The following is a 23,217-nucleotide window of genomic DNA, read 5'->3' as shown; positions in this document are numbered from 1 at the left end:
TATGATCAATTGTGAACAGAAATTGATCACTTGGACTAGTGAGATGGCATTGGTACATGCCACCTTGATGGGATTGAATTGGAGTCCCCTGGTATGTTTCTAACTCTACCATTTGGGGCAAGTCAGCTTGATCATGTCCCAAATTGTACATCTCTTCCCTCTCTTATTCCTACTCTTATGTTTAACAGGGATCACATTTCAGTTAAATTTCAACACTTAAGAATAACTGTATCACTCAGTTCTAAGATCATTTCACGAAACACGCATTGTAAAGAGACAACATTAGCTCATGAATGTAAAAACAGAAACTTCAGTCTCCTTATTCACTGAGGAAGTATGCAAAAACGGCTAACATGCTCAGACACACAGTAATATGGTTTTCTTAAGCTATAAAGTTAGAAATAACCCATTGGTTTTAGGAACCAACAAACTATTGCAGCTCCAAATAAAAGTAATCTATTTTCTCCCTCTACAACAATGTCACTACTTTCACTTCACCAGTTATAACAACTGTCCCATATTTATAAGGAGATTGGTGCTTTAAACCTCTAATGCCCCTTATTTATTTATTTAATTTTACTTGAGAAACAGAGCCACACTTCGCATCTGCTGGCTCTCTACCCACGTGTGTGGAGCCAAAAATGCCATCAGGGTCTACCACGTGGGCAGCAGCCGCTCAATGACACGATCCATCGGTCATTGCTGTTTCCCAAGCTACGCATTAGTGGGCAGAGTCGGAAGCCAGAGCCGGGTCGCAAACTCGGGTACTGCAATATGAGACATGGACCTCGGAACCAGCATCGGAACCTCTCGTCTAAACACCTGACCTGCACTGCGGGTAACTTACGAATGCACCTTGCGTGATGTACATTTAAAAACTCATGGTATACACAGGGTTCCATACGATCTGCGTCCTCAGGGGTCGCTTGGGGTCCTGGAACGTGCCCTCCGCAGAGAGGGGAGGGCGGCTGGGATTTGTTACCCTGAAGTGAAAACGAGTCCGAAGTAGAGCCGTGAACCCCAGACACAACACCAGACACACCCGAAGGAGAGGATTCCCAGCACGGGGCGGGCATCGTGACCCCCACCCCGCCCCGCCCAGCGGGGGTCCCCCACCATCCGCCCCGGAGGCGCCTCCTCCCGACCCCTCAGTGTCCGCGCCCCGCGGGCACCGCCGGGACCCCGGGCCACGAGGGGCCGCGCGGCCGCGCCGCTCCCTCCTCAGAGGCCGAGGCCGCCGGGCGGCGTCTCCGCAGGAGCCCTGCCCGGCCGGGGCTGACCGAGAGGAGCCACGCGGACGCCGGGGTCCTCGCTCTCCCTTCCCGGCTCCCGCTCCGGGACGGGGTCAGGGCCGACGGCGCCGCTCCGGCCGCGGACACCGGGACTCGCCAGGCCTGAGGAGCCGGCGCCGCGCGGACGCGGGAAAGCTCTCGGCCCGGCCGAACCCGCGCCCTCACCTGGCACACGGCCGCGGGCCCGCCCTTCCCGCCGGCGTCCGCCGCTGCCGTCCTGTCCAGGGATCCAGGGATCGGCGCTGGAGCCCCGCACGGCCGTTAGGTGACCGCGCAACCCCTGGCCGAAGGACAGAAAAGCCGGGCCTCGCGGAGAAAATGGCGAGGGGGAAGCTCAGCGGCCTATTTATAGCCTCGGTGTTAAGGTGGCGGGTCCCGGAGACTCATTCTGATTGGATGATGCGGAAGGGCACCAACCAATCAAAAAGCGAAGACAGGGCCGGCGGCGAGGTTTAGCAGGTTAGGCCGTCGCCTGCGATGCCAGCATCCCTTACGGAACCACTTGTGTCCCTGCAAGTGGGAGACCCAGATGAAGCTCCTGGCGCCTGGTCCAGCCCTAGGCCATGGCAGCCATTTGGGGAGTGAACCCGCGTATGGAAGCTCTCTCTCTCTTCCCCTCTCCCCCACCCCTCCTGCGCCTTCAAATAAAAAATAAATTTTAAAAACAATTGAAAAAATTTAAAAAGAATCTTCTCATGGTGAGCATTTGGCCTAGTGGTTAAAATGACGTCTGGAGGCCGCCGCTGTAGCAAAGTGGGTAAAGCTGCTGCTTGCGGTGCCTGCATCCCATATAGGCGCTGGTTCAGGTCCCGGCTGCTGCACTTCCGATCCAGCTCTCTGCTACGGCCTGGGAAAGCAGCAGAAGATGGCTCAAGTGCTTGGGCCCCTGCACCCACGTAGGAGACCCAGAGGAAGCTCCTGGCTCCTGGCTCCTGGCTTCAGATTGGTGACGCTCCGGTCATTGTGGTCATCTGAGGCGTGAACCAGCGAATGGAAAGATATCCACTGCCTGCTTCTGCCTCCCTGTAACTGCCTTTCAAATAAATAAATAAATAAATCTTTAAAAAAAAGTTAGTGAAATACATTCAAAGATAAGGGAGCAATTGGTATTTAAAAAAAAAATGACACCTGCATCCCACATTGCAGTGCGTGGGTTCAGGTCCTGCCTCTGGCTCTTGTTCTAGATTCATGCCGGTGCAGGGAGGCATCAGACGATGGCTGAAAGAATTGTGTTCCTATCATTCATGAAGGAGACCCGGACTGGGTTCCTAGCTCTTGGCATCAGCCCAGGCCCCAGCTGTCGTGGGTATTTGTGGAGTGAACCAGTATATGACTGCTATCTTTCTCGCTCTCTCACTCTCTCTCTCACTCTCTCTCTGCCTCTCAACTAAATATATATAATAAATTCTTTAACTAAAAAATTTCTTGAAATTCAAGTTGCTGGGTCAGTGATACAGCAGATCAGGGTCAAGGCTGAGATGTTCATTTGGGAACAGACTCTAAAGAGGGAGAACTGGAGCATGTCTGGCCCAGGAACCCAGAGAAGCCAGTTCGGGCAGGAGGGCGTGGTCAGACAGGAAGGAGGTGGTGGAGGTGAGGCGGCTGACTGACCTAGGAGACTGTGGGGTGTGCCCACACAGAGGCCGCTGGCACCCGACGCAAGGTCAGAGGTGATGGGGACTCCCCTGGCGGGGCCGGTGGGTGGAGTGGAGGAGGTGCTGAGAACCGACCACCAATCAGACGCAGCGCTGGGAAGGAGCATGCAGAGTGGAGGGTGCACCTGGGGGTGAGTGGGTTTCTCTTCCTCGTCAGCCACCCAGATATTGGTGCAGGGGACCACAGGGGGCCGTGGGGGCTTTCAAGCAATGCAAAGCAGCTCACTTGTACCTCTGCCCCTCCGCTACCCCTCACTAGAGGGAAGCAGGCACAGGTGTCAGCCTCAAGGGCTCTGGGGTTGCTCTGAGGGGTGGGGTTGTAGATAAGGTGTAGGATACTGGAGACCAGGACTGACCCCGTGTGAGGGGGCACTGATGACGCAGGGGAGGAAGGGCAGGCAGCTAAGCTCCCATCTGCTGGATCAATCCTCAGATGCCTGCAAGAGCAAGTACTGAGCTGTGCTGAAGCTGCGTCGCCCGTGTGGTTGCCAGGAACCCAATGACTTGAGTCAACACTGCTGCCTCCCAGAGCCTGTATCAGCAGGAATCTGGAGTCAGGAGCCAGAGCTGAGTATGGAACTCAAGCAGTACAATATGGGAGCAGGCATTTTAACCAGGGTGGGGTTCTTTTTTTTTTTTTGAAAGATTTACTTATGGGGCTGGTGCTGTGGGACAGTGGGTTAACGCCCTGCCCTGAAGCGCTGGCATCCCATATGGGCGCCGGTTCGAGACCCAGCTTCTCCACTTCTGATCCAGCTCTCTGCTATGGCCTGGGAAAGCAGTAGAAGATGGCCCAAGTCCTTGGGACCTTGCACCCACATGGGAGACCCAGAAGAAGCTTTTGGCTCCTGGCTTCAGATCGGCGCAGCTCTGGCCATTGCGGCCAATTAGGGAATGAACCATCAGATGGAAGACCTCTCTTTCTCTCTCTCTCTCTCTCTCTCTCTCTCTCTATCTCTATCTCTATCTCTATCTCTCCCTTCCCCTCTGTCTCTGCCTCTCCTCTCTCTATGTAACTATGACTTTCAAATAAATCAATAAATCTTTAAAAAAAATCTCACTAGATTGTCTAAAATTTTTTTAAAAAAGAAAGATTTATTTATTATTTATTTCAAAGTCAGAGTTACAGAGAGAGAGAGAGGTCTTCGATCCACTGGTTCACTCCCCAATTGGCTGCAACAGCTGGAGCTGCACCGATCCAAAGCCAGGAGCCAAGAGCTTCCTCCAGGTCTCCCACAAGGATGCAGGGGCCCAAAGGCTTGGACCCATCTTCTGTTTTCCCAGGCCATAGCAGAGAGCAAGATAAGAAGTAGAGCAGCCAGGACTCGAACCAGCACCCATATGGGATGCTGGCACTGCAAGCAAATGCTTACCTGCTACACCACAGCGCTGGACCCTCCCAATTAACTTTATACCTTTACACTTCAGGAAAAAACATCCACAAAATAATTTCTATTTTTCCGTCTTGGGAAATTAAAACTCTGCCTTGATAATTTTGTTTTCTAGCAACTTCTTTTATTTGTCCAAGGGAACATTCTTTGGAAAGTATTAAGCCAACTAAATGAATGTTGCCATTGAGGCTCAAGGCCAAAAAGGAATGAGTTTCTCCTAGTACCAACTATTTTTTAAAGATTTATTTATTTAAAAGGCAGAGTTAGATAAAGAGAGAGAGAGAGAGAGAGAGAAAGAGAGATCTTCCATCTGTTGGTTCACTCCCAGGTAGCCGCAGTGGCCGGAGCTGAGCTGATCTGAAGCCAGGAGCCAAGAAGTTTTTCCGGGTCTCCCATGTGGGTGCAGGGGCCCAAGGACTAGGGCCATTCACCACTGCTTTTCCAGGCACATTAGCAGAGAGCTAGATCAAAAGTGGAGCAGCTGGGACTCAAACCGGCACCCATATAGCATGCCAACACTGCAGGATGCAGCTTTAACCAACTGTGCCACAACACCAGCCCCTCTAGTATCAATTATATTAAAGACAATTGAAACATAAAAGGAAAATAGAAAACGGTCGCCATCCACTACTGGCTGTCTTGGCTAGCATGGAACAAATTGTAGGAAAATACTGATACTTTCTAAACAGGTAACTTTTGTACTAACATATCCCTCAATTCCCCAAATTCTTACACGTTGCTTTTAAGGAGTAAAAAAAAAATGAGTCTATCTAAATCTGAAAGTACTGGGGCCAGTGTTTGGCACAGTGGGTTAAGCTAATGCTTGCAAAAACTATACCCCATATTGGAGCACCGGTTCAAGTCCTGGCTGCTCTGCTTCCTATCCCGCTTCCTGCTAATGTGCCTGAGAATGCAGTAGAGAATGGCCAAAGCCCTTGGGCCCCTGCTACTCACGTGGGAATGAACCAGTGGATGAAAGAGTCTCTCTCTTTCTCTCTCTCTTTCTGTCTCCCTCTCTGTTACTCTACCCTCTCTGTCACTCTGCCTTTCAAATACATATTTTTTAAAAAAGCTTTATTGTAAACACTCTCATCAAAGACTTCACACATCACCCAAATGAAACTGCTTCTTTTCACCCACAAAATGGAGACTGATAAGAAATCTATCACGGAAAAGAAGACAGGCAGAGAACAGCATAAAAATGTCCTTTCTCCCGGTAGGCACTGGAAGTCGTTGCCTTAAGTGGACAAGTGCCTTATAGACCTTAGTGCCGTAGAACTTGGAACTATTTTAGTTGACTCAGATGTGTGATCTGTGAGGCTTTGGCAGATCTGAGTGAGGAGGACAGGAAAGAAGAGTGTTGAGTGCATGTGAGGAGCCCTCAGTGCAAAACACTCGTGCGGCTTGGTGTGCACTTGTTCAGAGCAGCAGGTGTGTGTAGTGTGAGCCCTGTGAATGCACGCGGGGCTCCTGGGATGTCCAGGACTGGGGGCGGGGGCCACATTCTGGAAAACTAACCTGCACTCCACAAGTTGAGCTTTTATCTTAGAGATAGTCACATCTCTGTAGACACTGAAATAACACAATCTGCTAAATAGCCAACTCAGGTAACTCGCTTTTTGATGATGTGATTAATCTTATTTGCATAATTAAATAGTATTTTTAAGGGAATTAAGTTGACAGGAGCCCAAGTACTTGGACAATCTTCCATTGCTTCCTAAACACATTAGCAGAGAGCTGGATCATAAGTGGAATAGGGGGGTCTGTGCTGTGGCGCAGCGGGTTAAAGCCCTAGCCTGCAGTGCCAGCATCCCATATGGGTGTCAGTCAAGTCCCGGCTGCTCCACTTCTGATCCAGCTCTCTGCTATGGCCTGGGAAAGCAGTAGAAGATGGCCCAAGTTCTTGGGCCCCTGTATCCGTGTTGGAGACCTGGAAGAAGTTCCTGGCTCCTGGCTTCAGATCAGCTCAGCTCTGCAGTAATTTGGGGAGCGAACCTGCGGATGAAGACCTCTTTCTCTCTCTCTCTGGCTCTACCTCTCTAACTCTTTCGAATAAATAAAATTTTAAGAAGGAGGAGGAGGAGGAGGAGGAGGAGGAGGAGGAGGAGGAGGAGGAGGAGGAGGAGGAGGAGGAGGAGGAGGAGAAGGAGAAGGAGAAGGAGAAGGAGAAGGAGAAGGAGAAGGAGAAGGAGAAGGAGAAGGAGAAGGAGAAGGAGAAGGAGAAGGAGAAGGAGAAGGAGAAGGAGAAGGAGAAGGAGAAGGAGAAGGAGAAGGAGAAGGAGGAGAAGAAGTGGGACTCAATCTGTGCTCTGGTATCGATGCCAGCGTTGCAAGTGCCGGCTTAACCCACTGTGTCACAACACTGGCCCCGAGCCAGTGGTTTATGCAATCTGATGAAAATGTTTTCCTTTACTAAAAAAGGTCAGGGGAAATTGTGATGACTTTTCCATCTGTTCCCAACAATACAAGGCTGTCTGTGTCCTTCCATAGCTAAACCATGTAAACATGCGACCAAGCTGTGCGTCTTACCAGAAAGTGGCCACAAAGGTCAACCACAGGCCAGCCCAGAGAAGGGACCTCCTGGGACAGATGTCACCTTCCCTCACTTTGTCCACTATGCAGTGGCCATCCACTGCGTATGCTCAGTGGTGTTTTATTTTTGATCTTCAAGATGTGTTTATGTCTAGAAAGGGAATCAAGCAAGATCTCTATTCATTTGTTTCTTAACTATGATGGGAGCAGAGGTTCTCAGGCTAACAGAACCAGTTCTCCCTGCACCAGGGCAGAATCTGCCTCTTCCATCTCCTTCCACTCAGCGCACAGCACTGGGAATGGCGAGGGGGGCTCGACCAAGTGTGTGCTAAGCACAGCCTGGCCCAGGGAGGCCCAGAACACCCTAGACAATGGCAGCAAGCAGCCATGACTGTGGAATGTGGAGGGTGTGCTGTACTCTGTATTTTAAAGACACTGCTTTTTTGGAAAACCGTTCATTCCTTTATTATCTGTGTCTTGTTTTGTTCAAAGTATTTGAGAGACTGAAGAAAGGTTTTAAAGTGCATGACGGGGTGGGCACCGGGTTCTAGTCCCGGTTGCTCCTCTTCCAGTCCAGCTCTCTGCTGTGGCCCAGGAAGGCAGTGGAGGATGGCCCAAGTGCTTGGGCCCTGCACCCACATGGGAGACCTGGAGGAGGCAGCTTCAGATTGGCGCAGCGCCGGCCATAGCAGCTGTTTGGGGGGTGAACCAATGCAAGGAAGACCTTTCTCTCTCTCTCTCTCTCTCTCACTGTATATAAATCAAAAAAAAAAAAAAAGAGGGCTGGCGCCGTGGCTCAATAGGCTAATCCTCCGCCTTGCGGCGCTGGCACCCTGGGTTCTAGTCCCAGTCGGGGTGCCGGATTCTGTCCCGGTTGCCCCTCTTCCAGACCAGCTCTCTGCTGTGGCCAGGGAGTGCAGTGGAGGATGGCCAAAGTGCTTGGGCCCTGCATCCCATGGGAGACCAGGATAAGCACCTGGCTCCTGGCTTCGGATCAGCGTGGTGTGCCGGCCGCAGCACGCTGGCCACAGTGGCCATTGGAAGGTGAACCAACAGCAAAGGAAGACCTTTCTGTCTGTCTGTCTCTCTCTCATTGTCCACTCTGCCTGTCATAAAAAAAGTGCATGATGGGGATGAGTGTTTGGCCCAGCACTTAAGACACCCATATTCAACACTGGAGACCCGGATTCAATACCCAGCCCTGGCTCCTGACTTCAGCTTCCTGCTAAAGCAGACTTCAGGAGACAGTGTGGATGGTTCAAGTATTTCAGTCCCTGCAGCCTACAAGGGAGACCTGGACTGGGTCCTTGGCTCTTGGCTTCAGCCTTAGTTATAGGCATCTGGGGAGTGAACCAGAAGATGAGCTTGCTCTCTCTCTCTCTCTCTCTCTCTCTCTCTCACACACACACACACACACACACAAATAATTTTTTAAAGTGCCTGACTTACTATGACTTCTAAAAATATTTACAGGGGGCTGGGCTAAGCTGCTGCCTGCAATGCCATCATGCCAGTTCGTGTCCCAGCTGCTCAAGTTCCAATCCAGTTCCCTGCTAATGGCCTGGGAAAGCAGAAGATGGCCCAAGTATTTGGGTCCTGCACTCACATAGGAGACCAGGATTAAGTTCCTAGCTCCTGTCTTCAGCCTGGTTCAGCCCTGGATTTCCTGGCCATCAGTGGACCAGTGGATAGAAGACCTCTCTCTCTCTCCCTCTCTCTCTCTCTCACTCGCTCTCTGTCTCTCCCGCTCTGTTCATAGCTGTGCTTTTCAAATAAATAAATATTTAAATATATATTTATAAAATTTTCTTATTAAGAGATACAAAATATATGACCTTGGATCAAAGGGATTACTTTTCAGACTCAGGTTTTTTGGTTTTTCTGGGGTTTTTAAAGATTTGTTTGGCCGGTGCCAAATAAATCCTCCACCTGCGGCGCCGGCACACCAGGTTCTAGTCCTGGTCGGAGCGCCAGATTCTGTCCCGGTTGCTCCTCTTCCTGTCCAGCTCTCTGCTGTGGCCCAGGAGTGCGGTGGAGGATGGCCCAAGTGCTTGGGCCCTGCACCCCATGGGAGATCAGGAGAAGCACCTAGCTCCAGCCATCGGATCAGCGCAGTGCGCCGGCCACACCAGCCACAGCGGCCATTGGAGGGTGAACCAACGGGAAAGGAAGACCTTTCTCTCTGTCTCTCTCTCTCACTGTCCATTCTGCCTGTCAAAAAAATAAAAAGAGATGATTTATTTGAGAGTTAGAGTTACAGACAGAGAGAGGGAAAGACAGAGAGAGAGGTCTTCCATCTGCTGGTCCACCCCCCAAATGGTCACAAAGGCCAGAGCTGCGCCAATCTGAAGCCAGGAACCTGGAGCTTCCTCAGGGTCTCCCACTTGGGTACAGGGGCCAGAGCACTTGAGCCATCTTCCACTGCTTTTCCAGGCCACAGCAGAGAGCTGGCTTGGAAGAGGAGCAGCTGGGACACAACACCGGCCCCGAAATTGCTGCTTTCAAGGCAGAGTAGTCACTGCATCTGTGCTCCGGGCTGCGAGGAGAGTGCACGCAGCAGGCCGGGTCTCCAGCCTATACTGCAGTTCTGTCCACTGCTTCTTCCAAGGTCACTGCCACTCCCAGGACGGAGCCCCAGGTATTGCAGATCATGGCTACGCCCTTGGCTGACTGGGTCCCTGCTTCACAATGGCCTTGCCTTCCAACCATCATCTACTGGCAGTCAGAACCAGGCATGGCAAACACTGATGTGACATGTTCAGTCCCATGCTGCAAAACCCTGCAGAGTAACATTGTGGCCCCGCACCAGGGCCTACAGTGACCTGTGTGAGGAGGGCCCTGAGTGCACCTTGGCCTGGAGGTCTGACATTGTGCCCTGAGCACGCCTTCAGACTTGCAAGCAATACAGTGTCCCCATGCACTGGGCTCCAGTCGCATCAGCCCTGCATGAAGCCCCCCCCACTCCAGAGGGCTCAGCTGTATCCTCCTGAGGCTTGCTGATCACTCAGCCAAGAATTCTGGGGATGCCAGTGTGGTGATGGCAGCTGCTTCTCATCCATGAGGTTGAGTTGAAATGCTGTCATCTCAGGTCCTCTCTTATGATGCCTCTCCACACTGTCCTGGCTTCTTCTCCATGAGGTGCCCTGTCTCTCTTCTTATCTCAAACCCTAATCACAACCTGCACTTCCCTCTCTCTTATTCGTCACCTGTCTGTAAGCTCCCTACCTGTCCTGTTCTTGATTGTATTCTCTGTGGGGGCACAGTGAAGAATTGGCCCCCCATGAACACCTTTTGGATCAATAAAGAGTCAAAACAGTTGCAAAACAAAAAGAAAAGGGCCGGCACTGTGCCTTAGCAGGTAGTGCCGACATCCCATATGGGTGCCAGTTTGTCCTGGATGTTCCACTTCCAAACCAGCTCTCTGCTATGGCCTGGGAAAGCAGTGGAAGATGGCCCAAATCCTTGGGCCCCTGCACCTATGTGGGAGACCCAGAAGAAGCTCCTGTCTCCTGGCTTTGAACTAGCCCAGCTCCAGCCATTGCAGCCATGGGGGGAGTGAACCAGCAGATGGAAGATCTCTCTCTCTCACTCTCACTCTCTAACTCTGCCTTTCAAATAAATAAATATAACCTTTAAAAAAAGTCACCTTTTATAGTAAGGGATAGTGAAAATACACTTTATGATACTCAGGAGAGGAAGTGGTGGCTATACACTTGGTATTAGACCCCAATAATCAATTGCCGAGTGAGAAGAGAGGCAGAGGCACTGCTTCTGCCTCCCCCAGCCTCTCTTGAGCTCCACAGGATCATGGATCAGCAGGGTGTGATTGACAACTTCCAGTGATGCGATTTTCTCATCTTGGGCGTCCACTTCGGGAGAAAAGAGCTCTCCTGGTCTACATCCAGCACCATGGATTGCTGAGTCAGTCGTCAAATGCAGGGCGGCATTCTACTGAAGCCAGTTCTTAATTTCAGGGATGCCACAATGCCAGTAGTCTCAATCACTCCAGCAGGTCATTCAGGAATCATAGAGTTATAGCTGTTCAAGCTATTGAAGAAGTGTAACCACTTAGTTGGAGGGAGAACAGATTCAAGACCAGAGCCTTGGAGCCAGGCAGCTCCAGGCGGTGGGTTAAAGCAGGAAGCAGCAAAGCAGACCAAGAGCTGTCAGGGACAAAGGACCGTAAAGGCAGGGGCTGAAACCATCATGCAAAGAAAGGCGTCAGGCAGATCCAGTGTTACAGAGGGCCAACGCCAGCCACACTGAGGACTGACCGCTGGATCTGGTAACGTGTAGGTCCTTGGTGACCCAGAAAGGATAAGTGTGGTGGGATGGCAGCAAGAAACGCCTGTTTAGAGGACTGTAGTAGATGGAGTGGCCTCCCAAAAGAACCTCCAGTCCTCACCCTATGTCCTGTGACCGTGTCGCTGGGCAGGAGAGCCTTAGCAGGTGTCACTGATGTCACAGCCATGGGCCTTCCCAGAGGCACCCCCACACCAGTGGGCCCAGTCTGATGGCAGGAGTCAGAGAACTTAATCTGGGCTGAGTGAGAGAGGGGACACAGAAGGGCAAGTCAGAGAGAGCTGAGGGGGCAAGAGAGAGACGGAGCCCATGACTGTAGACAGGAGCCACATGGAAACATGGCACCAGCCCGCAGGTGATAGACAGCAAGGAAAGGGGGTCCTCAGTATTACACCCTTGAGGAACAGAGTTCAGCCCAAAATCTGGATGAACTCAGCAGCCGCCTCCTCCCCAGAGTCTGTAGTACAGGGATGCAGCCCTGCCCACACCTGAGCAGGCTTACGGGACCCTATGCAAGGCCACCCGGCCAGGACCACCTCCACTCCTACCCTGCACAGCTCTAACGTAGGGAATTCCTGTTGCATTACGCCGCAGGATTCATGGTGCTTTGTTACAGCTGCATTTTTGTAAGTAATTGTGAGGAGCGTGTGGTGGCACGGCAGTTTAAGCCTTTGCTTGGGATGCCCACACCCCACATCAGGAGCGCCCAGTTGAGTCCCAGAGGCTCCACTTCCGATCCAGCTCCCTGCTATTGCTGCACTGGGTGATGCTCTCAAGTAGTTGAGTTCCACCCACAGGGGAGACCCACGCTGGAGTTCCAGGCTCCTGCCTTCAGCCTGGACAAGCCCTGGCTGCTGTGGCCATTTGGGGAGTGAACCACAGGATGGAGGATTTCTTACTGTTTCTCATTCTCTCTCTCCCTCCCTCTCTCTCTCTCTCTCTCACTCTGCCTCTCAAATAGGTAATTTAAAAAAAATGTGTTGCTTAAGTTTCACATACTTTTTAATTTCCTCAATTTTTTACTGCTACTGGTTTTTCATTTTACTCTGTGTTGGAAATGAACTTTATACGTGTCTATCTTTTACATTTGTTACAGCTTTTAATAATTCTCTCTAGGCTTAATTGAGTCTATGGTCTACAGGATGTTGTATTTGCACTTGATAAGAAGGTATATTCTGCCGTTGTTGGATGAAGTGTTCCAGAGATGTCTGTTAGATATAATCGGTTTATAGTGTTGCTCTGACCTTCCACTTCCTTGTTGACCTTTGGTCGAATTTTTCTGTACGTTTCTGAAAGCAGGTTGTGGAAATCTCCAGCCATTTTGGTCGACTTGTCTATTTCTCCCTTCATTTTGTCAGTGCTGTTCCATGTATCTTGGTCCTTTGCCATTGGCTGGATATTTATCTGGGAATGTTATATATTTTTGACAGTATTAAGTGTCCCTGTTTCTCTCCAGTAACATTTTCGTGTTGTTTATCTTGCCTGATAGCACAGCAGCCACTCCAGCTTTCTTGTGGTTGCTACTTTTATTTTTTCATTCTAAAAGGCCCAATGCACGTCTCTTTCTGCTAAGTCCAACATCTGAGCCCTCTCACAGGCAGTTTCCTGGCCTGCTTTTTCCTCCCAATGTGTGGGTCATGCCTTCCTGAATTTTTTGCTTACTTTTTTTTTTTTTTTTTGAAAAGACATTGTAGATCATAGCAATGCTGGGTGTGATTCTCCTCTCAAAGGCTGGTTGGTTTTTATCTTCTCATTTATTTGCTTAGTGATCAGCTTAATATTTTAATAAAGTCTGTTTCCTCCCTGCAACTCTTGATTTTGCTCTTCAGAGAGGCTCAGCTTTTTCCATGTGTGCAGACATTCAGGACAGCAGTGCATGGGGAGGGCTCTCTTCCTCTCTTCCCCTAAACCACCCAGCTCTTGAACTCCATGAACCACTGGCTGGTTGCGTTATCATTTCCCACAATGTCCTGAGTTATAAATTTTGTGCCCCACAAAACTAATCCAGTCAATAACGGCTCTCTTGAAGGGACATTGCGTGACACCCACCGCGCGTGCTGTCTCTTTTTTGACATTTCAGCTTCTTTTGATGTGATAGAAATAGGCAGGAAGTTTGTTTAGGATTGCTGAGATGCAGGTCACAAGCCCCTGTGTGTAATTCTATCCTCTCACTTGTCTATCAAGACACCCCCTTTCCTGGGATGTTGCTGCTTCATCCGGGACCTATCAATATTTATAATGAGCTCCACGTGGAACTCGCAGAGGTGCCGTATAATTCATTCCCAGGTAGCTCCATGCCTGGAAAGGCACCACCCCAAGCTCGTAAGAGACCATAAGAAGGGAGGGGGTCTCTCTTCCACCACAGACTATGGCTGGAGGGACTGCCTGGAGCCCTGTCTGTCTTCCTTCTCCCACCCATTCTCTTCGCAGGCAAATCTGGCCCACTGTCTACTCATGACTGCGACTGATTTCTCTACATGGAGCAACCCATGCTCACATGTGTGTGTGTGTCCACTTTCTCATCTTCTAAATAAACTTTATCTGATTGTGCTTTTTATTTATGTCAGTACTTAGAATGTGTATCTTTGTACATGACCAGAGTCAAAAAAAAATTAATACCTCATTACCTACATCACTCTTATCTGTATTATTCACAATTCTCTCTTGCAGACTGGCTGGCCCTACAGTTTGGCCTGATCATGACTCTGTCCCTAATTGCCTTTCCCCACAATCCCCATGGTTCTCCAGAGCACCTAAAAGCATGTGTGCCTTCATTCTCCATTACCAATGAGGTCGATTCCTTTGGGAATCGACTGGGAGACATCCGTTTAAGATGTCTGTTTCTATCATCCCAGGCAAAGTCTCTCTCTTCAGTGCCCTGGGGCTGAGGCTAGACATAGTGGTCTGGACGAAATGAGGGCAGTTGCTTGGGGTCCCCAGAACCAGCAAGGGTCCCAGTATGTGCTGTGAAACTGCACCCAAGTCAGAGTCTTCAGTCCATGTGTAGAGGCCCTGCAAAGAAGGTTGCCTCCACCTCTTGGCTATAGCACCTTGAACACAGGTGCTAGATCAGGATGCTAGCATCCCATATGGACACCGGTTCGAGCCCTGGCTGCTCTGCTTCCAATCCAGCTCCCTGCTAATGCATCTGGGAAAGCAGCAGAAAATGGCCCAAGTGCTTGGGCCCCTGCACCCATGTGGGAGACCCGGAGGAATCTCCTGCCTCCTGGCCCAGCTCCAACAATTTGCAGCCATCTGGGGAGTGAACCAGAGGACAGAAGATCTCTCTCTCTCTCTCTTTTTTCTCTGTCTTTCTCTGTCTCTCTCTCCTTCTCTCCCTTTCTCCCTCCCTCCCTCCTTCCCTCTCTCTGTACCTCTGCCTTTCAAATAAATACATCTTTAAAAAATAATAATAAAGGGCGGAGACAAGATGGCAGAATAGTGAGGGCACACACCGATAGTCCAGGAAAAGATATTTAATAAAAGTTGAATTACTGTAGCCTCAGGAAAAAATTGCAGAGGAAACTCTTCTGGATCTAGTGGAAGTGACACGGAGGACCTACGGGGAGAGCAAGGTCGCCCACCACGTGGAAGCCGAGCCGCCGCGGGAGCCGAGCCACATGAGTCGCAGAGTGTGCATGCCAGTGCGGGAAGGGGAGGTGAGACAAAAAACCTCAGTAACCAGAGACATTGGCGGGGAAAGGCAGAAAGACAGGGAATGAGGCCTGAAGCCCCACTGGGGAAAGTTCACCAGGCTGACTGGAGGAGAGAAAAAATGAACAAATAAGGGGAACCGGCATGGACATTAACCTCTCTCTCCACTCACCTTAGAAAGCTGAGCAAGACAAAGAGCAGGCGCCATTTTACATATGTAGAGAGGTGCCTGCCATTAGCCAACCAGAAAAACCTGACTCTGGTTGGGAGAAATAACAGGAGGTTAAGACCTAGTTAGTGAAAGTGTGGAGCTAATGAACTGAGACTGTGAAAATCTGACAGGGGGAGAGAGAACTCACCGAGTACACAAACTCGGTAACTTGTGCAAACTGGTAAGAGACTGCAGAGAAACTTGAGACCACACTGAGGGCTCCATAAACTCTGTGTGTACTCCCAGGGGTAAGCAGACAAATACCCACAGGGGCCAGATTTCATACATCAACTACCCTCAATCACACTCAGCTGTGTGGAATTACTTCCCAACTGAGTCAGAAAAAAAAAGAGAGAGAGAGAGAGAGCAAGTGAGTGAGAGAACAATCTGGGTGGATCACCTTTGGCACACCCTTAACCATGAAGAACCAAACAGAGCTCTCTGGCCACACCCATTACAGCCTCTAAGGATCCATCAAAAGCAGACAGTCCACTGAATCTAGAGTCACAGTACAATGAGAAAAAGCACCACAGCAAAGAATCCAAAGAATATCTCCAATATGACAAACAACAAACGCAGAAACTGAGGTAACAAGAACAAGGAAGACACTATGATGCCCCCAAATGAAATAGACACCCCAATTCAAGATTATGAAGATGATGAGATAGAAGAAATGCAAGATACAGATCACAAAAAAATTGATAAGAACATTAAGAAGTTCTCAAAAACAAATTCTCGAACTACAGAAATCCTTAATGGACAAGATAGAAAATCTCTCTTGTGAAAATGAAATATTAAGGAGGAATCAAAATGAAATGAAACAACTAGTAGAACATGAAACTGTGATAGTGACGAGAAATAATGAAATGAAGAATTCAATAGATCAAATGACAAACACATTAGAGAGCCTTAAAAACAGAATGAGTGAAGCAGAAGAGAGAATATCGGACTTAGAAGACAGAGAACAGGAAAATATACAGTCAAACCAAAGAAAAGAAGAGGAAATTAGAAATCTAAAACATATTGTCGAGAATCTTCAAGATACTATTAAAAAACCCAACATTCAGGTTCTAGGAGTTCCTGAAGGCATGGAGAGAGAGAAAGGATTAGAAGGCCTTTTTAGTGAGCTACTAGCAGAGAACTTCCCAGGTTTGGAGAAGGACAGAGACATCCTAGTACAGGAAGCTCATAGAACCCCTAGTAAACGTGACCAAAAGAGATCCTCATGATGACACATTGTAATCAAACTCACCACAGTGAAACATAAAGAAAAGATCCTAAAATGTGCAAGAGAGAAACATCAGATTACTCTCAGAGGATCTCCAAACAGACTCACAGCTAACTTCTCATCAGAAATCCTACAAGCTAGGAGTGAATGGCAAGATAGAGCCCAGATACTAAGAGAGAAAAAGTGCCAGCCCAGAATATTATATCCTGCTAAGCTCTCATTTGTGAATGAAGGTGAAATAAAGACCTTTCACAGCAAACAGAAATTGAAAGAATTTGTCGCCACTCGTCCAGCCCTGCAAAAGATGCTTAAAGATGTGCTACACACAGAAACACAGAAACACGGTCATCAATGTGAAAGAAGGTAAATGAAGGAAACCTCACAGCAAAAGATCACAGGAAGTTCAAAGCATATATTAGAAGATATCTTTGGGAAATGGCAGGGCAAAGTTACTACTTATCAATAGTCACATTGAACGTTAATGGCCTGAACTGTCCAGTTAAAAGACACAGATTGGCTGACTGGGTTAAGGAACAAAACCCATCTATTTGCTGCTTACAAGAAACACATCTTTCCAACAAAGATGCATGCAGACTGAAAGTGAAAGGCTGGAAAAAGATATACCATGCCAACAGAAATGAAAAAAAGAGCAGCTATAGCCATTTTAATATCTGACAACATAAACTTTACCACAAAATCTGTTAGGAGAGACAAAGAGGGGCACTATATAATGATTAAGGGATCAATTCAACAGGAAGATATAATGATTATCAATGTATATGCACCTAATTACAGGGCACCGGTTTATTTAAAAGATTTGTTAAGGGACTTAAAGGGAGACTTAGACCCCAATACAATAGTACAGGGGGACTTAAATACTCCACTCTCAGAAATAGACAGATCAACAGGACAGATGATCAACAAGGAGACAGTAGATTTAAACAACACTATAGCCCAAATGGATCTAACAGATATCTACAGAACTTTTCATCCTACACATAAAGCATTTACATTCTTCTCAGCAGTACATGGAACCTTCTCTAGGATTGACCACATACTAGGCCATAAAGCAAGTCTCAACAAATTCAAAAGAATTAGAATCATACCATGCAGCTTCTCAGACCATAGTGGAATGAAGGTGGAAATTAGCAACTCAGGAATCGCTAGAGCATATGCAAACACATGGAGATTGAACAACATGCTACTGAATGAACACTGGGTCATAGAAGAAATCAAAAGAGAAATCAAAAATTTTCTGGAAGTAAATGAGGATAACAGCACAACATACCAAAACTTATGGGATACAGCAAAAGCAGTATTGAGAGGCAAATTTATATCAATAGGTGCCTACATCAAGAAATTGGAAAGGCACCAAATAAATGAGCTTTCAATGCATCTCAAGGATCTAGAAAATCTGCAGCAAACCAGACCCAAATCTAGTAGGAGAAGAGAAATAATTAAAATCAGAGAAGAAATAAACAGGATTGAATAAAAAAAAATTACAAAAAATCAGCCAAACGAGGAGCTGGTTTTTGATAAAATAAACAAAATTGACACGCCATCAGCCCAACTAACTAAAAAAAGAAGAGAAAAGACCCAAATCAATAAAATCAGAGATGAAAAAGGAAACATAACAACAGACACTACAGAAATAAAAAGAATCATCAGAAATTACTACAAGGACCTGTATGCCAGCAAACAGAGAAACCTATCAGAAATGGATAGATTCCTGGACACATGCAACCTACCTAAATTGAACCAGGAAGACATAGAAAACCTAAACAGACCCATAACTGAGACAGAAATTGAAACAGTAATAAATGCCCTCCCAACAAAGAAAAGCCCAGCACCAGATGGATTCACTGCTGAATTCTATCAGACATTTAAAGAAGAACTAACTCCAGTTCTTCTCAAACTATTCAGAACAATCGAAAAAGAGGGAATTCTCCCAAATTCTTTCTATGGAGCCAACATCACCTTAATTCCTAAGCTGGAAAAAGATGCAGCATTGAAAGAGAATTACAGACCAATATCCCTGATGAACATAGATGCGAAAATCCTCAACAAAATACTGGCCAATAGAATACAACAACACATCAGAAAGATCATCCACCCAGACCAAGTGGGATTTATCCCTGGTATGCAGGGATGGTTCAGTGTGCGCCAATCAATCAATGTGATATACCACATTAGCAGACTGCAGAAGAAAAACCATATGATTATCTCAATAGATGCTGAGAAGGCATTTGATAAAATACAACACCCTTTCATGATGAAAACTAAGCAAACTGGGTATGGAAGGAACATTCCTCAATACAATCAAAGCAATTTATGAAAAACCAACGACCAGCTGGCACTGCAGCTCACTAGGCTAATCCTCCACCTTGCAGCGCCAGCACACTGGGTTCTAGTCCCGGTCGGGGCGCCAGATTCTGTCCCATTTGCCCCTCTTCCAGGCCAGCTCTCTGCTGTGGCCAGGTAGTGCAGTGGAGGACGGCCCAAGTACTTGGGCCCTGCATCCCATGGGAGACCAAGATAAGTACCTGGCTCCTGCCATTGGATCAGTGCAGTGCGCCGACCGTGGTGGCCATTGGAGGGTGAACCAATGGCAAAAGGATGAGCTTTCTCTCTGTCTCTCTGTCTCACTGTCCACTCTGCCTGTCAAAAAATTTAAAAAAAAAGAAAAACCAACGGCCAACATCCTATTGAATGGGGAAAAGTTGGAAGCATTTCCACTGAGATCTGGTACCAGACAGGGATGCCCACTCTCACCACTGCTATTCAATATAGTTCTGGAAGTTTTAGCCAGAGCCATCAGGCAAGAAAAAGAAATTAAAAGGATACAAATTGGGAAGGAAGAACTCAAACTATCCCTCTTTGCAGATGATATGATTCATTATTTAGGGGACCCAAAGAACTCTACTAAGAGACTATTGGAACTCATAGAAGAGTTTGGCAAAGTAGCAGGATATAAAATCAATGCACAAAAATCAACAGCGTTTGTATACACAGACAATGCCACGGCTGAGGAAGAACTTCTAAGATCAATCCTATTCACAACAGCCACAAAACAATAAATACCTTGGAATAAACTTAACCAAGGACGTTAAAGATCTCTACGATGAGAATTACAAAATCTTAAAGAAGCTCTCTGCTATGGCCTGTGAAAGCAGTAGAAGATGGCTCAAGTCCTTGGGCCCCTGCACCAGCATGGGAGACCCAGAAGAAGCTCCTGGATCCTGGCTTCAGACTGGCTCAGGTCATGCCATTGCAGCCTTTCAGGGAGTGAACCAGCAGATGGAAGACTTTTCTCCCTGTCTCTGTCTCTCTGTACCTCTTTTTTTTTTTTTAAAAAAAAGAGCAAAAATGAAGGGTTAGAAAAAGATATATCATGTAAATGGAAACCAGCAACAAGCTGCAGGAACCATATTGGTATCAGATAAAATAGACTTTAAATTAAGAGCTGCAAAAAGGGAAAAGGATATCATATATTCATAAAAGGATCAATTCATCAAGATAATATAACATATATGAAAATATAGGCACACAAGACCGTACAAATACAGTAAATATTATTAGGGCTAAAGGGAGAGATAGATTCTACTACAGTAACACCAGGAGGCTTCAACCACTGACAGGCATCAAAGAAACATCAGAGTTGTACCATATCATAGAGCAAATGGACCTAGGAGACTTTAAACATCATTTCCCCAACAATTATAGAGTACACATTCTACTCATCAGCACATGGAACATTTTCTAGGATAGACCCCAGATGAGGACACAAATCAAGACTCAGTAAACAAAAAATAAATGAACATCATGTATATTTTCAAGCCACAAAGGAAAACATTTAGAAATCAATTATGCAGGCCAGAGCTGTGGTGTAGCGGGTGAAGCTGCCTCCTGCAGTGCCAGCATCCCATATGGGAGCTGGTTCGAGTCCTGGCTGCTCCACTTCCAATCCAGCTCTCTGCTATGGCCTGGGAAAGCAGTAGAAGATGGCCCAAGTCCTTGGGCCTCTGCACCCATGTGGGAAACCTGGAGGAAACTCCTGGATCCTGCCTTCGAATCAGCATAGCTCCAGCTATTGTGGCTAACTGGTGAGTGAACCAGCGAATGGACGCCCCCCACCCTCCGCTGCTTCTCCTCTGTGTAATTCTGACTTTCAAATAAATAAATAAATCTTTAAAAATATTAATTGTAACAACAGAAAATCTGCAAATACATGGAAATTAAACAACATGCTACTGAATGACTAATGGATCATGGAAGAAATTAAAGTAGAAATAAAAATTCTTGAAACAAATGAGAATATCAACAACACATATCAAAATCTGAGGACAGCCAATGCAGTATTCCGAGGAAGGTTTACAACAACAAGCTTCCCTTAAAATGGAAAGATCTCAAATAAATTATCTAATATTCATGTTAAAGACTTGGAAAAGCAAGAAAAACCATACCCAAAATTAGTAGGAGGTGAGAAATCAAGAGAATCAGAGCAGAAATTAATGAAACTCAAACAAAACTAACAACTCTTAAAATCAAAAAAAAAAAGGAAAAGATGGATTTTGAAAAATAAGCAAAACAGGTAAATCTTTAGCCAACTAACAAAGAAAATAGAGAAAAAACCTAAAATAAATAAAATTAGAGATGAAAAATGATACCACAGAAACACAAAGAATTACAAGTGACTCCTGTGAATGACTTTGTGCTATCAACTTAGAAAACCTTGAAGAGATGGATGAATTCCTGGGTGCACGCTATCTGCCAATATTACTTCAAGAAGATATAGAAAACCATAACAATGCGATTGAAGAAGTACCTAAAGTCTCCTGTCAAAGAAAGGTCCAGGACCTGATGTCTTTACAACTGAATTCTACAGAACATTTAGATAGGAACTAACTCCAATACTTTGCAAATTATTCCAAAACACTGAAAATGAAAGAATTCTGCTGAATTCTTTTTATGAGGCCAGTGTTACTCTGATACCAAAACCAAACAAAGACATAACATAAAAAGTAAACTATAGACCAATATTCCTGATACACACAGATGTAGAAATGCTCAACAAAAGATTAGCAAACTGAATCCAACACTACATCAAAAAGATCATATACCATGATCAACTAGCATTTACCCCAGAGGTGCAAGTGTGGTTCAACATTCACAAACCCATAAATATAAGTCACAGTAGCAGACTGAAGAACACCATATGATCATCTTGATAGATGCAGAGAAATCATGACTCAGCATCCCATCTCTATAAAAACCCTCAACAAATTAGTTCTACAAGCAGCATATCTCAAAATGATACAGCTACATGTGTGTGCATGTATGTATATGACAAACTGGCAATCAGTATCATCCTGAATTCAGAACACTTGAAAGCAGATCCAGAACAAGACAAGGATGTCCAATTTTTACCACTCGTACTTGATATAGTGTTGAAAGTATGAGCATGGGCAGCGGGGCGCTGTGCTGTGGCGTAGTGAGTAAAGCCACTGCCTGTAGTGCCAGTATCCCTTATGGGTGCCAATTTCTGTCCTGGATGCTTCTCTTCTGATTCAACTCTCTGCTTTGGCCTGGGAAAGCAGTGGAAGATGACCCAAGTCCTTGGGCCCCTGTACCCACGTAGAAGACCCAGAAGAAGCGCCTGGCTCCTGGCTTCGATCGGCACAGCTCTGGCAGTTGCACCCATCTGGGGAGTGAACCAGTGGATGGAAGACCTCTCTCTCGCTCTCTCTCTTTCTGCTTCTGCCTCCGCCTCTGCCTCTCTGTAACTCTGCCTTTCAAATAAATAAATATATCTTAAAAATTAGAAAGTATTAGCATGAGCAATTACAGAATTGAAGAAACAATGAGCTTCAAATGTCACAGAAGATGAAACCAAATATCCATGTTTGCAGATGACATGATGCTGTACAGTGCTAGGTCATGCCTCTCATTCAAACTGTTACCTCAACTATATTGGAAACAGATCCTCTTAAGTCACTCAACTTACTTCACAAGGAGGGAATGATAATGTGTGGGTCTTGGAGTCAGTTTTGGAAACAAAACTTGGACTCTAAAATGACCATGCTTGGACACTGAAAAATATGTGTGTAGACAGCAGTACAGCATCACCTACAGTGTGGCATGGCTCACTTTGAAAATTCCATGGTGTCCTGTCGCCAGGGTAACAAGGTGAGTGACATCATCCTGCCATTCCAACTGTCACTCTCTTGAACTGAAAGGTTCAAACTTGAGTGAGGTGGGAACGTGTGTATCGCCCTATCCAGAGTGGTCCGCGATGGGAAATCTCAACTGCTGTCCAGCAGGTAGGCCACACTGACCTCCACAATGCTGCTTCTCCACCGGCCACTTACCTTCTGCTTAATCACTCTCCTCATGGACTGTCATTTCCCCATTCCAGGCTGTCTACAGATTTATAAAGATAGTTGGTCATCCACATTATTCAGTTTCTACTTTTGATGCTTCTGTTAAGTTTGTTGTTTCAAAATCTTTCCTAAATTTAGAGAAACACATTATTTCCAATGTCAAGTTTGTTTGCACCTTATCCAGAGAATGATGATAGGAAAGAAACTCACACTACTCTCTTCAGTCAGGAAAAATTAAGACCAAACACAACACAGACATCACACAAAAAGGCACTTTCAAGCCAGCCTCTTCTGTCTGTAGAGGTCGCCATCTGAGACCAAGACTGTAAGAACAGTCTGAACCAAGATATCTTTTTGTCACATTGGAAGAAACTGGGATTTCAGGGTGGGGTGGATAAACACATGAACCCTGCTGTTTGGGGGTTACAGGGAAACGGGGAGGAGGGACAGCGCCGTTGGTCAGTGGGGCAGACATCTGAAGACAGAGAGAAGGGGCCTGCCTGATGGTCTTCAGGCAGAATCATGGGTTGGATGGGCAAGCCTGGCCATGGATGAACCTCACTAATGGGAGA

The 23,217-nt window shown here is 46.9% G+C and overlaps 2 protein-coding genes across 45 annotated transcripts in view; one reads left to right on the top strand and one right to left on the bottom strand.

The window, feature by feature from the left end:
- The window catches only part of LOC103347106 (uncharacterized), a 619,502-nt gene that overhangs the window by 465,297 nt on the left and 130,988 nt on the right, over nt 1–23,217 (bottom strand). For 15 of the 42 annotated variants that reach the window (XM_070061492.1, XM_070061491.1, XM_070061474.1 and 12 more), the window contains exon 1: nt 1,458–6,377. The exons of 5 other annotated variants lie outside the window; for them this stretch is intronic. The gene's annotated coding sequence lies outside the window, so the exon portion shown is untranslated. Of the gene's footprint in view, nt 1–1,457; nt 22,774–23,217 lie in introns of those variants that run through there. 22 more of the 42 variants (XR_011383700.1, XR_011383690.1, XR_011383692.1 and 19 more) reach the window with 5 other exon arrangements.
- The window catches only part of LOC103351455 (uncharacterized), a 48,534-nt gene continuing 47,772 nt past the window's right edge, over nt 22,456–23,217 (top strand). For all 3 annotated transcript variants that reach the window (XM_070061522.1, XM_070061520.1, XM_070061521.1), the window contains exon 1: nt 22,456–22,585. The gene's annotated coding sequence lies outside the window, so the exon portion shown is untranslated. The remainder of the gene's footprint in view (nt 22,586–23,217) is intronic.

This window comes from Oryctolagus cuniculus, chromosome 17 (genome assembly GCF_964237555.1).
Source record: "Oryctolagus cuniculus chromosome 17, mOryCun1.1, whole genome shotgun sequence".
Lineage (NCBI taxonomy): Eukaryota > Metazoa > Chordata > Mammalia > Lagomorpha > Leporidae > Oryctolagus > Oryctolagus cuniculus.
Note: the sequence above shows the minus strand (reverse complement) of the source record. Positions and strands in the feature narration are given on the sequence as shown.